A 21,629-nucleotide genomic window follows, 5' to 3' on the forward strand; every position below is an offset into this window, starting at 1 on the left:
ATGAATCTATGGAGTGGCTTGAAGCACAGCCACACCTTTGGGTTGTGGTCCCAGGAGTGTGTGTGGTGGGAGGAGGTAGAAAACAGTCAGCTCCCCAGGTTTAAGATATCTGGCAAGGGTGCCCTGGAGATACCCAGAACATCTCTGGATGTACCTGACATGACAGTACCTGTCCTGTTAGCCGAGGGAAGTCCCAATGGGGTCTGCAGTTGAATTTCTCTCTGACCCTGCTGGTTGCAAAACAAAGCCATGGTTATCTCAAGGGTGCCTGTCTCCAGCCTCAAGACAGAAAACAGACTCTGGAAATCACAGCCAGCCCACAAGAGGGGGGAGTCATGCAGTGGGGGAAAGCTGTGGTGCTGAGCACTTCTCATTGCATGTGGGCTTTGCAGCCCACAGCTCACCCGCTCCTTGCATCCCCGCTGCCACCAGCCAAGCCAGGCTCGGCAAAATGGGTTTCCCATGGAGGTCTTGTCCTGGGTCAGGGTCTGGCCAACCTGGGCTGCTGAGTACCCACCCAAAATTCATCTTGGAACAAGCTGAGCTGCCCCAGGAGTTTGCGTGATGGGGACTAGCTTTCATCTGATGTCCCAGCCCCATGGAGAGGCTGGATGTACCAAAGAGCACTGGGCAGGACAGTCATTTATGGGTTTTTAACCATTTGTTTCCCTTCTCCAAAATCCAGCTGTCTATAATGATGATCAAGTCCTTCCTCTTCTCTGGGTGGTATATGGTGAAGGAGATGGTGGCTGAGGAATGCAAATCAAAGCTAAACAATGTGCTTTGCTGTCTTCTTTTAAGAAGCTTAATATATTAGCTAATCGTGTGTGTAAACAATCTCGATATGCAAACTGAAAAGTAGCATCCCCCCTGGTGTCAGCTGCTTTGAACTTCCCCGTTAACCTCTCCAGAGCAAAAAACCTTCCTGAACAGCCATTTCGGAGTGTGCAAAATTGATTTCGTATTCGGTGTCCGCAATGGAAGAAGATGGCGGCGCAGAGCTGCGGGCGCCTCTTCTGCTCCCTCGTCATTTTTTTGAGATATCCTCTTCCCCCATGCGTCTCGGTGATGGAGGACGGGTGGCTCTGGTGCTGGCGGGTCAGTCTTGCTGCCTGGGTATACAGGTCCCTCCTGGTGCCTTCTGGTGAGCAAAAACAATAAGAAACAAATTTACAGCGGCCACTCCTTGGGTAATTTCCACAGCGCAAAGACCCCCTGCCTCCCACCCCCTTCGTGTGCGTCTTCTCTTAATTAATTAATACTGCATTCATCACCGCTTAATTCCTGTTTCCGTAGCACCCGAGGAGGGGGGCTGTCGGCAAAGGCGGGTGCTGAGGCAGTCTAGATCTGCCGTCTTAGTGGAGGAGCTTAATTAGCCCCCGTCACAATATGGGATCGTTTCCCTCAGCCCCGTAGCGGGTAGTTTCAAACTTGCTTCTCATGCCCAGCAAACGCAGCCCCATGTCCCCGTGCTGGTCCCTGTGCAGCTGGGTTGTGTGTGCTTGTGGGGAAAGGTGATCTGCTGCAACAGCTGCCCAAATTTTAAAAACCCCACAAATGGGCCTTTTTTTGAGCCTGGTGAGGGACAGGAGGCAAAGCAGCAGGATTTGGTCTGTCCTGGGCTCTCAGTGCTGGGGACAGGCGGGCTGGATGCTGGAGCTAAACTGCATAGGGCTGTAAAGGGTCCAGTACACCCCTCTCTGCTCATGGCTGTCACTGTCAGCATTGCTGGGCTACTGGTCTCCTTTTCTTTCAGTTTTCTACCTTAAACACAACCTGTTGGCACTTGTGGTACCTCCTCTGCTGAAATCCCCAGTGCTACCCTGTGCTGCAGCCCTGATGGGGACCATGGCTGGAGAGCCAGCCAGGGTGGCCCTGCAGCGCTGCTGGGGCGAAACAGCAAATAAACCAGCAAACGTTAACTGCCGTTGTCCTTTTAGGAGGAGAATACAACTTCTTGAGGACTGTCTGGAAAGAAAGCTGATGCGCTTGTCAGCGTCGGTTTTGTGGCATGCGTTGGAGTTTAGATGGGTGCCTTTATTTTTTTAAGGTTTTTCTCTCCCCAACTTTGAACTCTTCTCCCCTCTACAAAAACCCCAAGGAGAAGGAAGCCCCATCTGTCCCCATAGCTCGTTTCTCAGTGGGGTGGCGACCACGGGTATGTGTGTTCATAACTGTACAGCTCCCAACTGCCTGGGCACCATCTTTAAGATAAGATGGAGAGACCCAGAGCGTGTGTGTGAGGAGGGAAGGGAAGATGGAGGAGGAACAAAAGCAGCAGATCCACCGCGGTGCTGGGCCGGGCTCCTTGCCAAGAGCGGCTGCAGCACGCAGCCCCGGTTGGGGTGGCGGTTCCCCCCGCAGCTGACATGGCCGGCGATGCTCCCTCCTGCCCTCTCCTCCCTGGTGCAGGCTGCTGGCGGGCCGGGGTGTGAAGGTGGCTCTCGGCTGGGATGCGGGACGCCGTCTCGCCCGCGCCCTTCCCACTGCTAGACGGGACCGCAGCATCGGTGCTCCGGCAGCCCGACGCGCGCCTGTTCCGTGTGACTCGCATACGCAATGCAGCCATGCTTAACGAGCGTGAGTAATTATGCCAGGCAGAGGGTTGGGGTGTGGGGGGCGGTCGGGGTTGGGTGTGTGGTTGTTTTTGCTTGATTTTTTTTTTTTTTTTAATTCCAATTTTCCCCCACCCCTTTCCCCCCCACCCAGCCCACGGCATTGAAACTTGGCCATCTCCTTGGCGGTGGCTTCGGGAGGGCCGGGGATGTGGGGGTCAGTTGGCACAGCAACTGCTGTTCGGGGACAAAAGGAGGCTTTTTTGCAGCGACAGTAGCAGCTGCCACCCAGAATAGCAAATCCGTGCGACTTGGCACCACTCCAGCTTCCTTGAGGGTTGCAGAGGGATGGTATGTTGGAGGGTAAGACTAGCTAATTAATCTTCTGGCAGGGAACAATGTAATATCAGACAATTACAAAGACAGAATGAAATTACTGTAGTGGGAAGGCTGGCATACGAATTTCTCAAAGGGTCCATCTCTCAGCCCGCTGCTGTGTTACTTTATATGCGGGAAAAGCACTGACTGTACATGCGCTTTTCTGTTGGGGGGGTGTGTGTGTGTGTGCTTTTTTGTATGAATTGAATTATGTGTTTGGAGGAGGGGCAGGGGGATGCGGGCTCGATCACAGGGTAAGCTTTTTGACGAGCGAAAGGGAGAAGGAAGAGTCATTCCAAGCAGAGATGTTACCTGCCAACCAGCTGTACCGAGTGGGCAGACCTGGTGCATCGCTGATGCTACGGGCTCACAGGGTTGGGGATATATTTTCTGGTTACTTTTAGTGATTGCACTGTGATGCCTGATGGCTACAGCTTTTGGTAGGATCTGACTGCTGGGCAGAAGGGGAGTGATTTCCTTCAGCCTTTCTGCATGGAGAAGCCCTCAAAGAGCTTTGGAGCTGCTGAAAGTTATTGGGGAAACACACCTACCAGCTCAGTGGTGGTAATTGCCAATAATTAGTTGTAATCACTTCTACCTACAGTTGGGATGCTGTGATGAATAGGGTAGTGCAAGCTGCATGGTGCAGGCTCCCTGTCTGTTTATTTGCAGTGGGGAAAGAATTAGGAAAGTCTTGTTTATCCTGGAGCACAGGAAAGCATTGGTGAGAGATCAGCCTGTGCAGAATTAGCATGGGAAATCCCTCCTCCCTCCTCCTCCTCACCAGGCATTAGGGATAAGCTAATGACTCTCCTCCTGCATCTCCCTCCCAGGATGAAACTTAATGCAGTGGGTTCTCTAGAAGTGTCATTAAAAAAACCAACATGAAACCAGTGTCAGTTAAATTCTCTTTGCAAGGCTGCGTGTGTGCACGTGAGGCCTGTGGAGACATGACCAGGAGCTGCTTTGAACCAGGAGAAGATTTGGAGCAACTCCAGCTTGGTTGTTCTTTCTCCTAAGGAATTCGAGTAGGTTTTTATTTGGTGCCTACGTAGATCAGATGGTGCAGAGACGATGTTTAAAAACCACTGCAAGTCCCTCCTGCCTGCCTTGGCTGCTATGCTGGACTGCCAGTTGTCAGTGAAGCTACTGGAAAACTTTGGGTGAATAAGTGTGGGGTTTTTTTAAGGAGGTAGCAATGTCAAGTGCTGGATTGGCAGGCTGGGGCCCCTTTTCCAAAATGCACATTAGAAAGAGCTGCACACAGCCTAGTCCTTGTCCTGTGCCCTGAAAGGCATCCTGGTGGGTGCTCATCCATGGGTATTTGCCTGAATATTTCCCAGGGCTGGCTAGATATCAGAAACATTTCCCATTGGGTTTTGTTAGGGACGAAGGTCCCATCGCAGGGTCCCATCAGAAGTCCCTTGGTGTGGTGCATAGAGATGTGTGTAGCTCCTTATCTGGCCACGTGTGCTTGCTCTGCCCCACCCTGGGCTTCCTGTGCTGGCTCGGAAGCCTTTTGCTGAAACCTGAGAAACCAAAAAATTCCCTGCACAGCCAAAAGAGATGGATCCCAAAAGCCAAGACTCTGTTCCCACCATCTGCTGTACCCACCCTGTGTTTGATCTGAGGGTCCCCAAGTGCTCGGGTACGCAGCGGCTGTCCCTTTCCTGGTTGCAGAAAAGAATGGAGGTGTCCTCTCCCTCCAGAGGAAGCAGAGCTCAGCCCGGCTGTCCCTTTGGTTCCTGTCCTCATCTGCCTACCTGCAGCCAGCCAGACCTCCAGGGCCTGAGGTTCTGGGGGAAACTCTTTCAAGATCAGCCCAGCTTATGCACCTGTAGGAAAAGGTCTCAGAGGTTTCCCATCCAGATAGTGATGGCTCTTGTTATGGACGCTGATGAGCAAAGAGTGAAGAAACTGAAATTATCCCAGTCATTTCCTTTGGACTCAGTTTGAATATTGGTCCTAATCAGAAATTACAAAGTTCAGTCTGTGTTCTGGACTGCATCTGAAGTCCTGCTAAGGATGGAGTCTCCGTGTTCAGGTCTCTTGTTTGTGCCCAGCCTTGCTTTTGGCTCTGTGTACATCAGTCCCAGTCCAGCAGCATTGCTCCTGCATGGAAGTGGAAGAGACCATCTGAATAACCTCATAGTCAATGATTGACACCAGAGATGCTTCCGTAAATTAATGAGTGCATCTTCTTGACTATACTTCAAAGGTTTCACTTTATGAATCTTTCATGGAGTTCTCTTTACACTGGAAAAAAACTGTAGTACTGAAATTTTACCCTTTAAAACCATACAATAAAACCCCCAAACCCCAACCTTTCACAATCAGTTGACTGGATCCTGCTCATGTTCACACTGTGGGGCTGGATTTGCCCAGGAAGGTGGGTATGTCCAAATGTGTGCATGTTAAAGGGCTAATAATGGTCTGGGCACTCTTTGACCTGAAGATGTGAGCCTTGGCACTGCTGAAATTCCCTCCTTGCAACAGGGTGTGTCTCCCCTTGAGTCCTGCTGAGCCTCTCCAAGTCAACCTCTGGAGTTAGGGCATTTAATTTGTAATAAATCTGCATTACAGTACAAGTAAATCTGCTTCAGTGGCTATAAAAATTAATTCCTTATCCTAAACATTATTATATAGCTTTCAAAATGAATTGACTGTGGTTGGTAGCCTAGTATGTGCCATTATTGGTAATTAGTGTAACAAAATAACACTGCTGTAATATTTCCTGTCTACCCCTCCCCCAGTTGGGAGCCATTTCCTATTAGAGAATCAGAATTGCAAATGCAATTCTTGTATGCAAACCACTTGCTTTGATTATTTTTTTTTTTTTTTTTTTTATATTTTGTGTGTGTTGGAAGTTGATCTGTTCCTTTCTGTGTCTTGGTCTGTGGTTTTCCGGGAGCATTTGCTTCTAAAAAAAGCTTTGGTGTCTGGAACCTGATGCTGGTGGGTGCTGGTGGCTACCTGGAGGTGTCCAGTGCTCTTGGATCTCCTTTGAGCTTTAGCTTGTGCCTCAGTTGCTGCTGAGGTTGCTTACCATCTTCCAGGATCTGGCCTGTGTTCCATGTGTTGCAGACAATGTGCCTCTCCATAGGTTTTTTACAGTGATCCACTATACCCTTGTTGTGTTCATCCAGAAGCTCGGCTTGTCCTAGAAGACGTGATGGATCTGCCCATGGAGGCACTTGGGCAGCTCTCAGTCTGCCAAGAGGTGGAGGGAAGCAGAGGCTCCCTTTTCTGAAGCAGATAATAAATGAAAGACTAGGCTGGAGCAGCAATTTTTGGGCAGCTGAAGGTGTATATAGCAGAAAGATGCACACACATGTAAGGCTGAAAGGACCTGAGAAACTTTCCTAGGCTTTTGCAACTGGACAAAGCAAGTTTCCACACCTTACTCTGTTGGCTTGACTAAGAAACCTGAACAGGATTAAAAGGAGGATGGAAACACAGGAGTAGCAAGTCAGAGCTTAGTTTATATGTTTCCACCACTGTGTGTGAGATGGAAGGACACCATCGGGCAGCTTTGCTCCACAGCCCCATTTTCAACTCGTCCGATGCCATCCTGCATCGGGCTGCTCCGCCTGCTCCTTCCTGCTGCGTGGCCAAGAGTTATCAAACCCCGGTGCTCATCCCAAGTATCCTGGCATAATCTCTCAGGAACACCCATACTAAACACTTCAACGATGCTGACCAAAACAACTACTGGCATTTTATTTGTGGGGTTTCCCACTGGATTATTTTTTTTCACTATCGTAAGGCTTCCCCCCCCCCCCCCCCCCGAATTTTCAGCCTTCAGTGTTGCCTTTTGAAATATTCCTCTGCAGCCATGAAGGTTAGAAACTTGGTTCTTAGGGAATGAAAGTTCAGATTCTCCTGTAATTTTCTGACTCTGGGATCTGGGACTTTTATATGAAATACCCAATTTAAAACTTAACAGGTCTGTAATAGGAACCTGGGACCAGAGAAATGGGAAGTTGGGGGGAGGCCTGATTTTTCATGCTGTCCCCAGCATGGAGTTATTTTTTGAGTTTTGATGACATGACAGCTTTAGAAGTCTGGATATATGCCCTGGACTCAGTCACCCCATATATCACAGAGCTAAAAAATGCAGAAACTAAGCAGTAAAACTGAGCGTGAGATGTCTTTGCCACCCTGGAAAACATTCAAGATTTAGATACAGTAATAATAATAGTATCGGTACCGTTCTTGGCCCAGATGAGGATGGTAAATCATAATTCCAAATTCCAGTGAGTTACGAAGCGAACAGGCTGTGCCAGCTGAAACCTTTGATTTGGTCCAAGATGGTTTTGGTAGCCGAGCCTGGGGTTTTGTGTTTCAGCTGGAGTTGGACAAATGCAATTAGCTTAAGCTTGAGGATACAAATTCATGCCAAGCTAGGGGAGGAAAATAAATTGCATGCTGGAAGGTGATATAATCATGACTTCAGGACTTTCTCCAACTTTTTTTTCTTTAGGTCAAAGGATATTGAAGTGATTCAAAACAGGATTTTGCTAGGAATGAACTGATGTATTTTTTTCTGATGTAGAACCCCACACTGATACCAGTAGGGCCACTGCAGTGCTTTGAAGCCTCTGTCCCCATTGCTCTTGCAGGATGAGAGCAGTGCTTTGGGCATTGTCAGTGTGGCCAGGAAAACCAGGATATTTTCTTCTTTTTATTTTCCTTATTGAAAGGTCTGTATCTCAGGAGTTTGTCTGGAATGAAACATTTTTAAGCCCTTTGACCAATTCCTTGTGACCTCTTGCTTTTGAAAAAAAAGTGACTTTTCTCTGATGCCAAACGTATCTTTCTAACTGGAAGTTTGGGGGTTTTTTTATTTGCTGCCCTTCTCGTGTCACTGGCAGCCAAGTTTGCTGAAGTCTTTGTGCATAGACTTCAAAATGCTCAGATTTTTATCAAAGTGGAAAGTATCTGTTTTTCTTCATCTGCATATGTCTGCATTTCTTCAGTTCTCTTCCTCCCAACCCCAAACCTCTCCCTCACCACCGCTGTACTGATTGCTCAGCTGTTTCAAAGACCACATCATTTCAGCTTCATTCTTGGCGTGAGCCCGGTATTTTCTGTATCTTTTTAATGAGCCATATAACTCTGGAGGAGAAAAATTAAGAAAACAAAACCTGTAGCAAGTCAGTATAGTAAATGAGTCCTTACTGATGCTAGACAGAAATCTGATCTCCTGTTTGCATGAAAAATTCTGCAATTCTTGATTTCTCAAATGAAACCAGTCTCAAAAACAAACAAACAAAAAATCTGAAAAAAAAAACGTTTGGGGTCAAATTAAATATTTAAGTTCAATGAAATCAGAGTTATTTCAAACATATTTCTTTGTTCATTTAATATTTTATGAGATAAGCCTAAAATTAAACATAATGTTGTTTCTCAGTGGGGAAAAAACAGAGATTGGTTTTGTGTTTTTTAAAGAAAAAATAAATCCATCTGATAAAACTACTTTTTTTTTTTTAATTTATTTTTCCTCACACTGTGAGAATTTTTTGTATAATGTTGTGTTGCAGCAGCCTTTTCAGAAAGATGGTTCCTCCCTGGGTACCAGATCTCCTGATGCTCCAGGGACAAAGATGAGCTCTTGCTGCTGCAGTGTAGTTTGGAGAAATAGGTCTTCTATTTTTTTTTTTTCTTGTATGGTCTTGCTGTAATAGATCTGGGTAGATAAGTAAAACAGAGGTGTGATAGTCACTGTGGCATCTCCTAGCATCTGTGTGAAGGACCTGTGGTTGTACTTGGCTCTTTGAGGTTTTCACTTACTGCTTGGAGGGTTGAGTATAACTCACTTAAGGAACAGCGGTACCTGTGGCAAGAAACCTCCCAATTTGTCTAATCTTCAGTTGTGCAAGTGTCTGTCTTTATTCTCTTTGTATGTACATAGAAAGAGAGATTTCTTATGAACTCTGAAACACAACAAGGCAAGTTTGGGCCATAACATTAGAATCTGTGTATGCTTCTGAGGGAAAGCTCTACTGCCTGGCTTGGGTTTATATATGCATAGATTTGTTTGCTTGAATATTTAAAACAAGGAGGTTGTGCTCTGTTATCATTATTATGTAGACTGCTTCCTAAAATCACGTTCATTTGCGGCGCAATTCCTGATCTCTTGTCTAGACTTTCACTGTGGTAACTAAAAGGCTTGGCTTTTTGGAGTAATAATAATGGGGCAACGCAATGAAATGCAGGACAAACACAATGCACATCAGTTCTCTTTAATGTGGGTCATTTATGCCTCTGCTTGCCTGGTGGTATTTCTCCTCTGATGTTTGGCATATGTGCTATTTATCTGTTTTCTTTGACCCTAAATCACTTTGTCTGCAGCAAGCTTCCACTTTTGCTAGCAGATTTGTGGATGGAAAGCAGCTACACTTAACCTTTTGTTTTCTACATCAGATTTCTGACAATATACATCGTTTGCTGGTCACTGACAGAAATAATCCTGGTTTTATTAGTTGTGTACTGTCAGGCTGCTCATGCAACTGCTCCCATTGCAAAGCTGAGCCTAATTGCAACAGGCACATGTGAATGAGGATGAAAATAAAGTTACTGCAGACCCATTCTTGTGAGCACTCCAGCATCTGCTGCAGCTGCACTGGTGCTAACAGCACTGGAAATTTCAGCTTTTTAGGGGGAAAAAGTCAGGTTTAACTTCTGTACCTGTTTAGGCTAACAGGCAACTTCAGACAGGACGCTTTGTGTTGATGCTGCCTCTGCTCCCCATATGCAAGGGAGCAAGATGTGCGTGTGCTCCCCTCTGCTCAACAGCAAGGCGTGAGCTACCAAAGGGAAGCAATTTCCCCGTGTTTTTTGCTGACATAGAGCAACCCGCCATTACCTCGGGCAGTTGCAGAGCAGATAGCAGCACTGCCGGAACGAGGGCAGGAGCAATACCAACAATTTACTATCCTGCTGCAAGGATGCTACAACAAGGCCCATAAACAGCCACATAAAGGGAATCTGGGTGGGAGCTGGGAATACACTGACAAACACAATTCTCCCTTAATTTAATAGAACGGTCCATTCAGCAGAGAATATATTGTAAAGCTCTCTCAGGTTGGATGGCCTCCTATTGTGTCTGGCCTTTGAAGTGCTGATTAGCTGGGCTGGGAACACGCTGATAAAAAGTTAATTTCTATTTGCTGTTGCTTTGTAATTGGATGAACACGAAAGCAATTAAATATTAAAACATACAAACAAATAACGAAGTCACTGTAATTAGCCAAAGTTTGATCACTGTCATATTTATTTAGGAGGAGATGATACGTCTCAGCAGGTGACATTTTAAATACCCTTGGCTGCTTTGGTGTTGTCTTCAGAGAATGCTGAATAATGTACGGAGGATTTAATTAAACCCCATTGTAAATCAGCTATGATGACATGGAAGTGACAGCCACATGTTGAAAAGAGAATTAGGCCGCAGCAAGAGAGATTAATTAACTATTTTCTACGGAGTTCAACCTAGGTGTTGTGCAGGGAGTTTGTCCGAAGAGGAGAACTTGATTTTTAAGTTGTTCGACTTGAGGCTGGAGCTTGGTGTGGGGAAGGATGCTGTGGACCCAGAGACGTCGCAGCCCCTTGAAGGGGCAGCTGTGATTGTTCGTACTTCTTGAGAGAGGGAAACTGAGGCATGCGGTGGTGCAGCCTGCGGCAGTGGATGCTGCCGGGTGGCTCTCACCTCCTGGCACTTTTGCAGCCCCTGGGCAGGACAGTGCCAGCAGCTCCCTTGGTGCAGAAAAGATCTTCCACTTCTGCGGTGAATTGCAGGAATCCTGAAAAATCCTGAAAAGCTTCTTTGAGCCTTGAAGCAGGAGGGGAAGGGAAGCTCCTGGATATTTGCTCAGCTTTGGCTGCATCAGAAAACTCCCAAATTTATCAGCCAGAGTTATCCAAGCTCCCTGGTCAATGCTTTTGCAGGATGTGCTTTTTTGACTGGCCAAACCTAGTGAGTGACAGCACGTTAGTAATTTTAAGAAACAAAGCTAACCAAACCGGTGGGAGTCTCCTGAATCCAATTGGGTGAGTTGTGTGTGAATGTTTCCTGATGGTCCTTGCCTTTGGCAGCTCCTCCCTACTGCTTGGAAGACATGCTTCAGCTGGCTGTGGGTGGTGGTAAAAGCTTCCCGTGCCCAGGAAAGCATGGGAGGAAGGTGTCGGTGTATCTGAGAAGGGATAACGCTGGGAGAGGAGCCTTTCTGGTGGGAGGGTTGGGAAACATAGGCAGAAATTAGGAAGGAGCCTTCAAAACCCTCCATGACTCTGCCGGGGAAAAGAGTCGGGAAGATGGGGAAAGCAATGTGAGATAGAAATGGCAGAGCACAGGGATGAGGGAATGAGAGGAACTGAAATGGCAAGGGGTGGGGAGCAAAAAGGGACAATATGTGTGGTTAACCAGCAGCATTCACATTTGAAGATTATCAAGCCTGTCGTATAATACTCTTAACTAATTTGGCCATTTCTAAAAGCACTGTTGCCTTCCATGTGCATGGGCTGTAGGGAGAGGAGGTGGTTCAGCTCTCAGGCAAGGCAAGATCTGATTGCTGGCCAGGCCTGGAAAAGTATTTTATCTAAAGCACCCACAAGGAGCTTGTTCAGGGGTAGATCCAGCACAGGTTGCCACCCAGAAGAAGGTACTAGACCACACCAGGATTTTCCTCCTCTTCTCTCCTATTGAGAGACAATATTTCCAGTGTTATGTGAGAAAGACGACATATTCCCAGCTGCCAGCAAGGGACCAACTTTGTCCATGTTTAAACGCTCAAGAAAAACAGAGAACAAGTCTAAATGTAATGATACAGGAGGAAGTTGGGCTGAAGAATCTCAAATCAGCAAATTAGACTGAAAACCTGCAGACAGTCCCCATGCTAGGTTTTACTACTGCTGTGCTTTGTGTTGGGAATGTGGTTAAGAGCCTTGCGGACTCAAGCTATGAGATGGAAGTTTAAAAACAGAAATAGGCTGGGTGGTGGGGCTAATGGGGGCTAATCGGAGAGAGCCTTGTGAAGGCAACATGAGCCACACGACAGGTTACGAGATGCCGCTGTGCTTTGGGAAGGCACAGGGTAATTTGGTCTGTTATTGAACCATCCCGTGCATCTCCTCTGGCAGGTCCATCGCTGATCGCCAGGGACCCGGGGAGAGGATGAGCCTGGGTGGCTCAGTGTGGGCAGGTTGGCGCAGAAGAGGCAGCGGTCCTTCCTGCACAGGTAAGATGCTGCCTCACCTGAGATCACAGCATGTGGGTGAAGCTTTCGCTGCTGGAGATGATGATTTGCACATATGACTTTGCATTTCAAAGCCTCATTCTCCCCCTCTCTTACCAATGAAAACTGGGAGTAATTGTACACATTGCAGGAAAAAATTCATTTTATTCCCAGAGGTGTAAATTAATTGATTCAGCCCAGGAAAAAGACCTCGGCACTGTTACAGCCAGCTCCCTGAAGGCATCTCCTCAGTGTGCGAGTCTGATCAAAAATGCAAATAAGAACTTAGGAGGAGTAAAGGATGGGAAAGGATGGAAAGTAATAAGGAAATATAATATTGCCATAATGCAAACGAGTAGTGCTTCCTTCTCTAATACAACACAAAATAATGATTTCTGGTCCCCGAAATGGTCTTGCAATTCTGCTGGGTGTGCAGAGCAGAAGGAAAATAGTGATTGGAGGCTGGAAAATCTCCCTGTCAGGGCAGCATGAACGTCTGAGCACCAGACTGACACGATGCACCAGCCCCAGAGCAGGGGAATTGAAATCCTGCCTCTACCGAAAAGGCTTTGGTGATGTGAAGCAGCTTACTCTGAGCTCCACGCTTGTGGGCAGTCGCTGACTGTGAGCTCTTCCTTTTCTGGGTGGCTGTGGAGACCGCAGCCTGATGTCAGGGCTGCATGGGAACGATAGGTGTCAAGAAGGAATTTAGCCTTTCTCCTGTCCTCATCCATGACTTGCTGATTGTGTTTTGGGTCTCTTTAGCTTCTTAAACTTCAGAGACGGACCCCCCTGGTGCATGTCCTGGCACTGCTCTCTTGGGCTGGGGTTAGTGTAACTGCTCATGTGGGTTGGGTTGTGCTGCCCACTGGATTTGGAGGTGAGAGAGCACTTTTTTCTCTGTACCAGGCAGGGAATATGGGTGAGGTTTTTGTTGTCTTCCATAGAGCTGTATTTATGGGCTTTTCTGAGTCAATGGGGACTACTATTCTTTGGTGGCCAGACCCCAGTCTGTTTGTGATGTTCTTGCTCTCTCCTCCTTTGGCATGTTTTTGCCATGATTTCTGGTCTTCTAATGCAAGTCTTCAGCTTGCCAGAGGTGCATGAGGAAGTGTTTTGTGGTGGGTTGTGTTATGAAGAAGAGGTGATCTTTGGGATGATCCGTAGTATGTCGTTTTAGCTGTCCCAGGTTGAAGCAGTTATTTAGGCAGTCTGTGGTAAGAGATGACCATCTCAGAGGGAAGCATTCCTCCTGGGGGGCTGTGTCTCTTTGTAGCTAGTAAGGCAGCCTGGATGACTGCAGCAGACTCACTAGATAAGATGTGGAGAAACTTCATCTCAAATGAACTCCAGTGCTGCTGGGTTCCCAGCTGCTATGGCAGATGGGACTGGGAAAGCTGTGGGCTTGTAGCTGACTGTGGAGGCTGTCGGAGCAGTGCCCTAAAAACTGAAAGCTTTGACTTGCAAAGCTCTGAGAAATGGGTCCTTTTTGCATCTCAAATCGAGCACCCAACCACACGGTACACTTTGGATTTTAATTTGACTGTGCCTCAGTTCCCCATCTGTACAAGAATAATTCCACCCTTCCTTGCAAGGGCTGCTGTAAAGCAAATTAATGTTTGCAAACCACTCGGATACTATGATAACAAATGCTTTGAAAGCCCAGGAGAAAATTAATAGCTCATTATTTAGACCAGGACTTCAATAGCATGCCATACACAGGACACAGGGCTACATATTGAATGATGAGGATAAAGAAAAATATTGAATAGCTGCTCATTAAGAGAGCACTATCCATCTGGTGTACAAAAGAGGGCTTTTTCCTGCAGAAAAATTGGTCCATGCTCGTATTATTACAACGTGTGTTGTGATGCATCTATGCAAGGGGACTGGGCTTTGGTTATCTGTGCAGTCCAGTTTCCAGCATTTTTTAAGTGCTTGACTGCAACCTTACTGCTCTTTTAACACTGGGGTTGGCTTTAATATATAGCAAAGAGATAAAAATGCCAGTAGATGGCACTCAAGAATATGGAGCGTCATTCCCGGGTGTGTAAGACCAATAAAATGTGTTGTTGTGTACCACAAATGGCTTCCTCCGTGCAGCTCTTTATCGGCTCTTTTTTCTACCTTTTTCTGGCCTGGAAGTTTGGTGCACAGAGCAAAGGAAAAACAAGTGCATGAAGCAGCAGATGTTGTTAGGTGGTCTGTGTGCTCTTCTCTGATCTCAATTTTGTTTCTACCCTTTGGGTTTAAATTACTTAACAGCCTAGAAATCCTGGGCCATGCTCTCCTCAGCTGACCCTTTTTTATGCTTTGCTTACAGCTTGTCTGTAAAATGAGATGAGAACTTAATTTGAAAGCTGAAGTTAATTGACCTAAATAAACTAAGAGCCTTCTGTTGGCTTTCTGGTAAAAAAACCCTGCATAACCCTAGCTTTCCTCCTTAAACATACTACAGAGCAGAATGGTTTTCCTGGTGCATTTTCAAGCTGCTGCTGTTTACTAACAGTTTTGTGGCATAGTATTGTCTAGAGAGCCCCACAATCAGAAAGTTGTTGTGCTCAGCGCTCATGTGCAGAGATGGGGAGGCTGTACCAACCCGGAGCAGCTTGGTTTGACTAGGAAAGATGGACCGGGGTAGTGAATCAAAATCAGGAAAGGGTCTGGCTGGGTGTGTAGAAAGCAAGCCCTAGAGCTGTAGGAAGGTCTCTTCACATCTGCTTTGATGCTCAAGTTGGCCCCAGAGCAGAGCCCTTTGCAGCCAGATTTCCTCACTCAATGTGTGGTGTTGCAGAATTGACAAAGGCAGTTTTGAGCTGGGCTGTCACAAAAGTGAGGGATGCCTCGTCTGGAGGTGACCTAGTGCTAGCTGGGACAGGTGTTGGAAAAGCATCTAGTTTTGCAAATGCAGCCTAAGCCTGACCTTTAAGATCTGTGAAAACTCTTCTGATCTGTGATACCATCTCCCTGCTGGGAGTGCAACCTCAGATTGCCACCTCCTCTGCTCTCCCCAGCCACAGCTACCCCCTGGCTCTCCCACTAGGTTTCACTGGCATGCTGTCTGAGCTCTGCTTTGAGAAAATCAGTCCTGGTATGACTACACAAGTCTAATCACCCTGGGCAAGCAGATGCTCTTGTGCTAGTTTAGCTTGATTCAGTACTACCTGAAACAGCTGAAACCAGAATGAGGATCACTGTGTCTATACCTGTACCAGTGCAGTGATTTAAAATGCTTTTTGGCTGCATTCATGCTATTTTTCTAATCCAGACAAATCGCTGGGCTAGGCTGAAGGATGCTCTTCTGGGAACTGCAGAGAAGAGGATGAGAAGATAAAGGGCACAGCATTAGCCTCCAGCTCAGCTCCTCGGAAAGCATTGGCTGTGGAGCTGGGCTCTGGGCACCGGATAGGGATGGGAGACCTTGGTTTCACCTCTGAGTCTGCTAGAAACCCGTCGTATGAGCTTGGTCAGAAAGGAGTCAGCCACTTCCCTTCTCTGTGCTGCAGTTTTCCTCTTGTAAAATAGTTTTGATGATAGCCTGTTTCCTTTGTGAAAGCTATTGCAGCCCTGTGAATGAAATTTCCCTATTTTACACATTCTTCAGGTGATATATTTGGGTGGGGGGGGGTGACACTCAGAATGAGACAGTAAGATGAGATCACGGATTTATATCCAAAATACAGACGTGTTTGGGTATGACATTTCAGAAACGGGTTTGTTTTCGGCAAACCCTCTGATCTTTAGATAGTTCGCAAGAATGGGGGTGGGAGTGGGCAGCTGCCGGCTCCTGCCTGCGGCTCTGGCGGTGGGAGCCCTCTTGTGGCAAATGCTGGGGATGCCTGAGATGTTGGTAACACGTTGGCTTGGGGGTAGGGTCAGAATGGATAAACTGATTTAAAAAAAAAAACCTTTATCGAAATATAGATGTGTGTCCAGGAATGACCAATTCAACACAGATTTGCTGTTTCAAAAGCCCTCCTACAGTGCAATGCAATAACGGCAAATGACATTGCTTCGTTTGGGGGAAGTCGCATACTGTTGAAGAATTGCCAATGCACTTCTAAGCTAGGTGGGAGAAGAGAATTGTAGAGTATCTGGAGTTTGAGGGCACCCATGACGATCACAGAGTCCAGCTCCTGGCTCCACACAGGGCAACCTAAAAGTTAAACCATGAATGCAAGAGCGTTGTACAAGTTCTGCTTGAACTCCGTCAGGCCTGAGGCCATGACCACTTCCCTGGGGAGCTTGTTCTAGTCTTTGACCAGTCTCCCAGTGAAGAGCTCTTTCATCATAGCTGATGTGAACTTCCCCTGATGCAGTTTTAAGCCATTCCCTTGCATCCTATTACCAGACACCAGAGAGAAAGATCAGCATCTTCCTCTCCACTCTCCCCCATGAGGAAGTTATAGATGACGAGGTCACCCCTCAGTCTGCTCTTCTCTAAGCTGAGCAAACCAAGTATCATCAGCCACTCTTCATAAATCATGCCCTCTAGTCCTTTCACCATCTTTGTTGCCCTCCTTTGGACACATTCTAATATTTTTATATCCTTCTTATCTTGTGGAGTCCAAAACTGCACACAGCAGGTGAGGCCACACCAATGCTGAGTATAGTGGGACAATCACTTCTTTTGGCTGGGTAGCTATACTGTGCTTAATGCACCCCAGGATGCAGTTGGTTCTTTTGGCTCCTGGGGCATATTGTTGACTCATATTGAGCTTCCCATCAACCAAAACCCCCTGGTCCCTTTCTGCGGGGCTGCACTCCAGTTTCTTGTCCCTCAATCTATGTGTACATCCAGGTTTACACAGTCCCAGGTGCAGAATCTGGCACTCATTACATTTCATACAGTTGGTGATTACCCAGAGCTCTAACATATCAAGATATCTCTGTAAGGCCTCTCTACCCTTGAGGGAGTCAACTGCTCCTCCTAACTTAGTATCATTGGCAAGCGTACTTAGTGTGTGTTCAACTCCTGTGTCCAGGTCATTGATTAAAAACACTGAAGAGCATGGGCTCTAAAATTGAGCTTTGGAGAAGAACACTATTGACTGGCCACCAGCCAGGTGTTACCCCATTTACTACAACTCTTTGAGCCTGACCCTTCAGCCAGTTGTATTGTGTTCATGTCTAGCTGTGTGCTGGACATTTTGTCCAGAAGGTTACTGTGAGAGACAGAATCAAAAGCTTTATGGAAATCCCCAAACCCCACAACCACTGCCTTCCCTTTGTCCACTAGGTGGGTAATTTTGTTATAAAAGGATATTAAGATAGTGTAAGGCATGACTGTCCCTTCATGAACAGGTGTTGGCTTTGACCAATGACTGCATTGTCTTTCAAGTGTTTTTCAGTAACTCCTAAAATAATCTTCTCCATAATTTCACCAGGCACCAAAGTGAGACTGACAGGCCTATATTTACCAGGGTTGTCTTTCTTGCCCTTCTTGAAAATTAGAATAACATTTGCTAGCTTCCAGTTGACTGAGACCTTTCCAGGTTCCCAGGACCATTGATAGATAACTGTGAGAGGTCTCACAATGACATCAGCCAACTCTTCAGTACCCTGGGATTAATCTCATCAGGTCCCATTGTCTTATGTGCATTCAGTTGCAGCAGCAAATCCTATACAAGTTCAAAGTCAGCTGGGACCCTATCGCTCCCCCAGTCGTGATACTCCAACCTGGGGCTCCAGGCATCCCAAGGTGCATCACTGGTGTTAAAGATAGAGGTGAAGAAGGAAATAAATGTCTCTGCTTTATCTTCATCCCTATTTGTGAGGTGACCAACCCCATCAAGTAGCAGATCAATGGCTGGTGTTTTGGGAGAAAGCAAGTGCAGAGCCCCAGTGTGAAAGAGGTTGTGAGGATGCATTAAGCTAACCTGCCGGTCTGCTCAAAAAGCTGGGCCAGGACTGATACCTGTTGCTGCAGGGAGATGTCCCTGCAACAGTAATTGAAATAATTACAGCCCACTGTAACAGAGGGGAAATCGCTGGCCGGGGAATGTCGTGTGAGCTAGAAGTAGAAAACAGATGTTCCCCACTACATTTACTGTCTAAGTGAAAGTACAACAGATGCAAAACAGCATTAAAATGGTAGCAAGGCTGTAAATACAGTTTCTAATTACTGCACCAGGTAATGTCAATTGCAACAATCCAGATTTCTCCCAACGATGCTCTGCAAGCAGGTGGGATGTATAAAGTCTTTTAAAAGATGGATTTGTTGGTTTTTTTCCTCCCCCTTTAATGCAACATATATAAGCTTGCTCACTCAGGGCAGCAGAGGAGAGTGTCCCAGCCTTTCTGCCTGGTGTATCTTTGGTACATGGTGCTGAGAATAACCAAGGAGATGGGAACAGAGCATTAAATGCAGAGATCTGGAGATGGGGAGAGGTGGGTGGAGGAAGCTGCCTAGTATGGGAATAGTGGGAGCGGGAGGGGAGAGGAAGAAGCAGAAATGTAGAGCTACAAGAGACAGCGTGAGTGATGGGGGGAGAAAATAGCGCTGAGCAGGGTGGCCCCAGCTGACTTTTAAGAAAAGTTACAGCGTTTGCTATGGAGAGGAGGGATTCAGGATCCTCTGGGCTCTGGCAATGCCTGAGTCACCTTGGTGGTGGTATAGTAAAGGGTAATGGGTGGAAATATTCCCCCCTGGTTCTCTGCTGACCACTCTGTTGGTCAGTCTGATTTGGGGTTTATAAACGTGCTAACCACAGAGGCAGCTCAGCATCTCTTACATGTTAATAGCACTGGCAGTTTCCTCTGCGCGTTGTGGAGTCCCCCCTCTCCAATTTGGGGCATGCAAGTGTGAAGGAAGTTGGTTTGCACTTTGTTTCTTTCTTCTAAAACAGGAATCGCTCTTTTTTTCAGAGGTGATTTGGTTTGGAGGGGGTGGGAAAGATAAGTTGTGTCAGGATGGTGTCATTTTTAAGGTGGAAAGGCCTTTTCAAAGATTCTGTCGCAGCTCTTCCTGAAGCTGGGAGGATTGCTACTGTCCAGGTCCATGTGAGCCATAGCTCTTCCAAATTTCCTCTTGGCTCTGGGATCTGCTTCCTCTGTTGGAGTCACGGCTGTTGGGTGTTTCGCAGCTCCAGATTTGACCTTTCCTGGGGCTGGGTGTTGGCTGTTACACATTCACCGTTAGCATCATCCTGCTGGGACTGGGGGCTTGTGGAGGGACCTGAGCCACGGAGCCAACCTGAGACGCAACTTGGTGTGGAATACCAGCAAGGCCATGGGATACCCTGGAACAGAGATGTACGTTAGCACAGGCACACCGGTTTTTGCACTAACAGCCTGCCTGGACTGAGCAATCACTCCTCTAACGGAGAGCTGATTGGTGATTCCTGCATTGCTTTAGCAGGTTGGGCATGTTTCATGGAAAAATATGGATTATAAAGAGATATTTGGAGCCTGAATATATCATGAAAGTGAAAGAGAAAAATCTATTTCCTTCTTTTTCCTTCCTGTAAGCACTCCTCCAGCTTCGTTGCTCTATCTGCTGTTGGTGGCTGCTGGGAATAACGTGTAGGCACAGAAGTGAGAACCTTCAGGATAGTCATATATTACACACAAGCGTGAAGATCAGTGCCTGCCCCGAGTTTATTTCAGATGTTGTTGTGTGTTACAGATATTTCTGAAGCTGATGCTCAGCTTCTCTTTGTGCTCCAGAGCCCACTTGACCCCTTACCTGCCCGCAGCCCTTCGTGCAAAGCTGGAGAGGCAGAAAGTGCTGGCCAACCCCTTGGGGCGTGCCGGGAAGGACAGTTGCCTTTTGCCGCGTACATGTACTGGGAGAGCTGTAATACAGTCACAAAACAGAAAATCCCCCTCTCTCCTCCCAATCAAATTAGGAGGAGAGAGCAGGAGAAGGTGCATTAACTAATCAAACTGTGATTTCAAATTGATTATTGCAAATTGCCAACCATAACAATTCTCCTAATGGCAGTGATTTAAAAATAAAAAATAACAAAAATAGAGCCTCCATTAGGAGCTGCGCTAACCCGTCCTTGCTGGCGGGCGAGGGCTGACTGTACATCATGGCCCTTGCACAGGGCTCTCTCCGTGGCTCAGGAGCCTTGGATTAGCCCCTAATCTGGGTGGTGCGGGAGCAGATGCTTGGCTTGCTGCTGGTTCTGCCCTCGTCCACCATGGCCTGGCATGGTGCCGGTGTGGCCGGTGGTAGCAGGCAGCCTTGCTGTGGTGAGTGCTGCCTTGCTGATGGCAGGCATTTCTGGTGCCTGGATGCGGGCAGTGCACCTTCCTAGCAGTTTCCCTGGCAACCAAGTCATCCTGCCAGCAGCCTGCAATGTCAGAAAATAAAACAAGATGACACCACAGCTCCTCAAAAAAAAAAACCAAACCCCAACCCCCAAAAACCACCCCCCCCCCCCAAAAAACCCAACAACCTGCTGCATCCTTTCCCCCACCCCAAACTGTTGGCCCCTTCTTCCCAGCTCCTACCCTGTGTTTTTGCAGGCTGTCTGGGCATGCCCTTGTACAGGGAGGAGCAGAGAGCACTGTACTTTGAAGACTGCCAGTCAGTTCAGGCAGATGCTAGAGGGCTGGGAAGTTGAAAAATGGCTCCTATGTGAGCTGGGAGCACGGCCCTGGCTGGATGTCAGGCAGGTTCCTCCACGTTTCCTCCCTGGTCAACCAAGCAGTTTGGCTGTACGTGTTGGAAGCACCATGGGGAAAGGAGTTTGAAGGCACCTGAACTGCCTCAGATCCTGATTTTGGTACAGATAACACCACCAGCAATATTTCCCTACTTCCACAAATATGATGTAAGTGTCCATCACTTTTTGGGCTTCTCACTCTCCTGTTGTCGTGGCCATCCTCATGGGCCTTTGTGCTGCCTTCAATGGACCCAAGACCACCTTACAAAAGGGCTTTAGCTGAAGGCTGGTTCACAGATGGAGAGCATGCTGGCTGTGTGTTTCATGGAGTTACATGGTCTTGTTTAGTAGTGGCGTGATTAGGAGCATCTCCCTAGAAGGTGTACAAGATGGGTACGTGTATTAGTGGTCCACCTGTGTTTTTTGTGAAACTAACCCCGCTTGCTGCCCATAACAGTAGGTCCCAACTCTTTTGGAGGCAATGAGTTGACCTTGTTGGACAAAATAGCAGATCATCTTCCTGCTTTGTCTCTACTTCTTTTGAGCTCTTGCCTGAGCAAAATATTTTACTCCAACAGTGCCAGTACAAAATCCAGAGCAGGCATTTTTCACCCTGTATTTCTCTTCAGCTTTGTGATAGTTCTTCCAAGCATATGAGCTCCTACAGGTTGTGAAAAGTAGCTCTGGGGACTAAACATGACTGATAACAAAAAATTAAATAAATTAAACCCATTTACCTGTTTTGAACAATATACAGCTACTTTCTTTGATTAATGCTCATGGCCTTCCTACTTTGAGCAATGCAAAGACAAGGCAGGATTAATTTTTGGATTCATATGATGGGTTAT

General features: G+C 47.0%; 1 long non-coding RNA gene across 2 annotated transcripts in view; it reads left to right on the plus strand.

Annotated features, from left to right (window-relative positions):
• Positions 1-2,402: 2,402 nt before the first annotated feature.
• LOC115341803 overlaps positions 2,403-21,629 on the plus strand; it is a 121,691-nt gene continuing 102,464 nt past the window's right edge. The window contains exons 1-2 of one of the 2 annotated variants that reach the window (XR_003923526.1): positions 2,403-2,580; positions 12,072-12,169. This is a non-coding gene — a long non-coding RNA (uncharacterized LOC115341803). Of the gene's footprint in view, positions 2,581-2,813; positions 2,919-12,071; positions 12,170-21,629 lie in introns of those variants that run through there. The other variant, XR_003923527.1, reaches the window with a different exon arrangement.

Source organism: Aquila chrysaetos, chromosome 5 (genome assembly GCF_900496995.4).
Source record: "Aquila chrysaetos chrysaetos chromosome 5, bAquChr1.4, whole genome shotgun sequence".
NCBI classification, from domain to species: Eukaryota; Metazoa; Chordata; class Aves; order Accipitriformes; family Accipitridae; genus Aquila; species Aquila chrysaetos.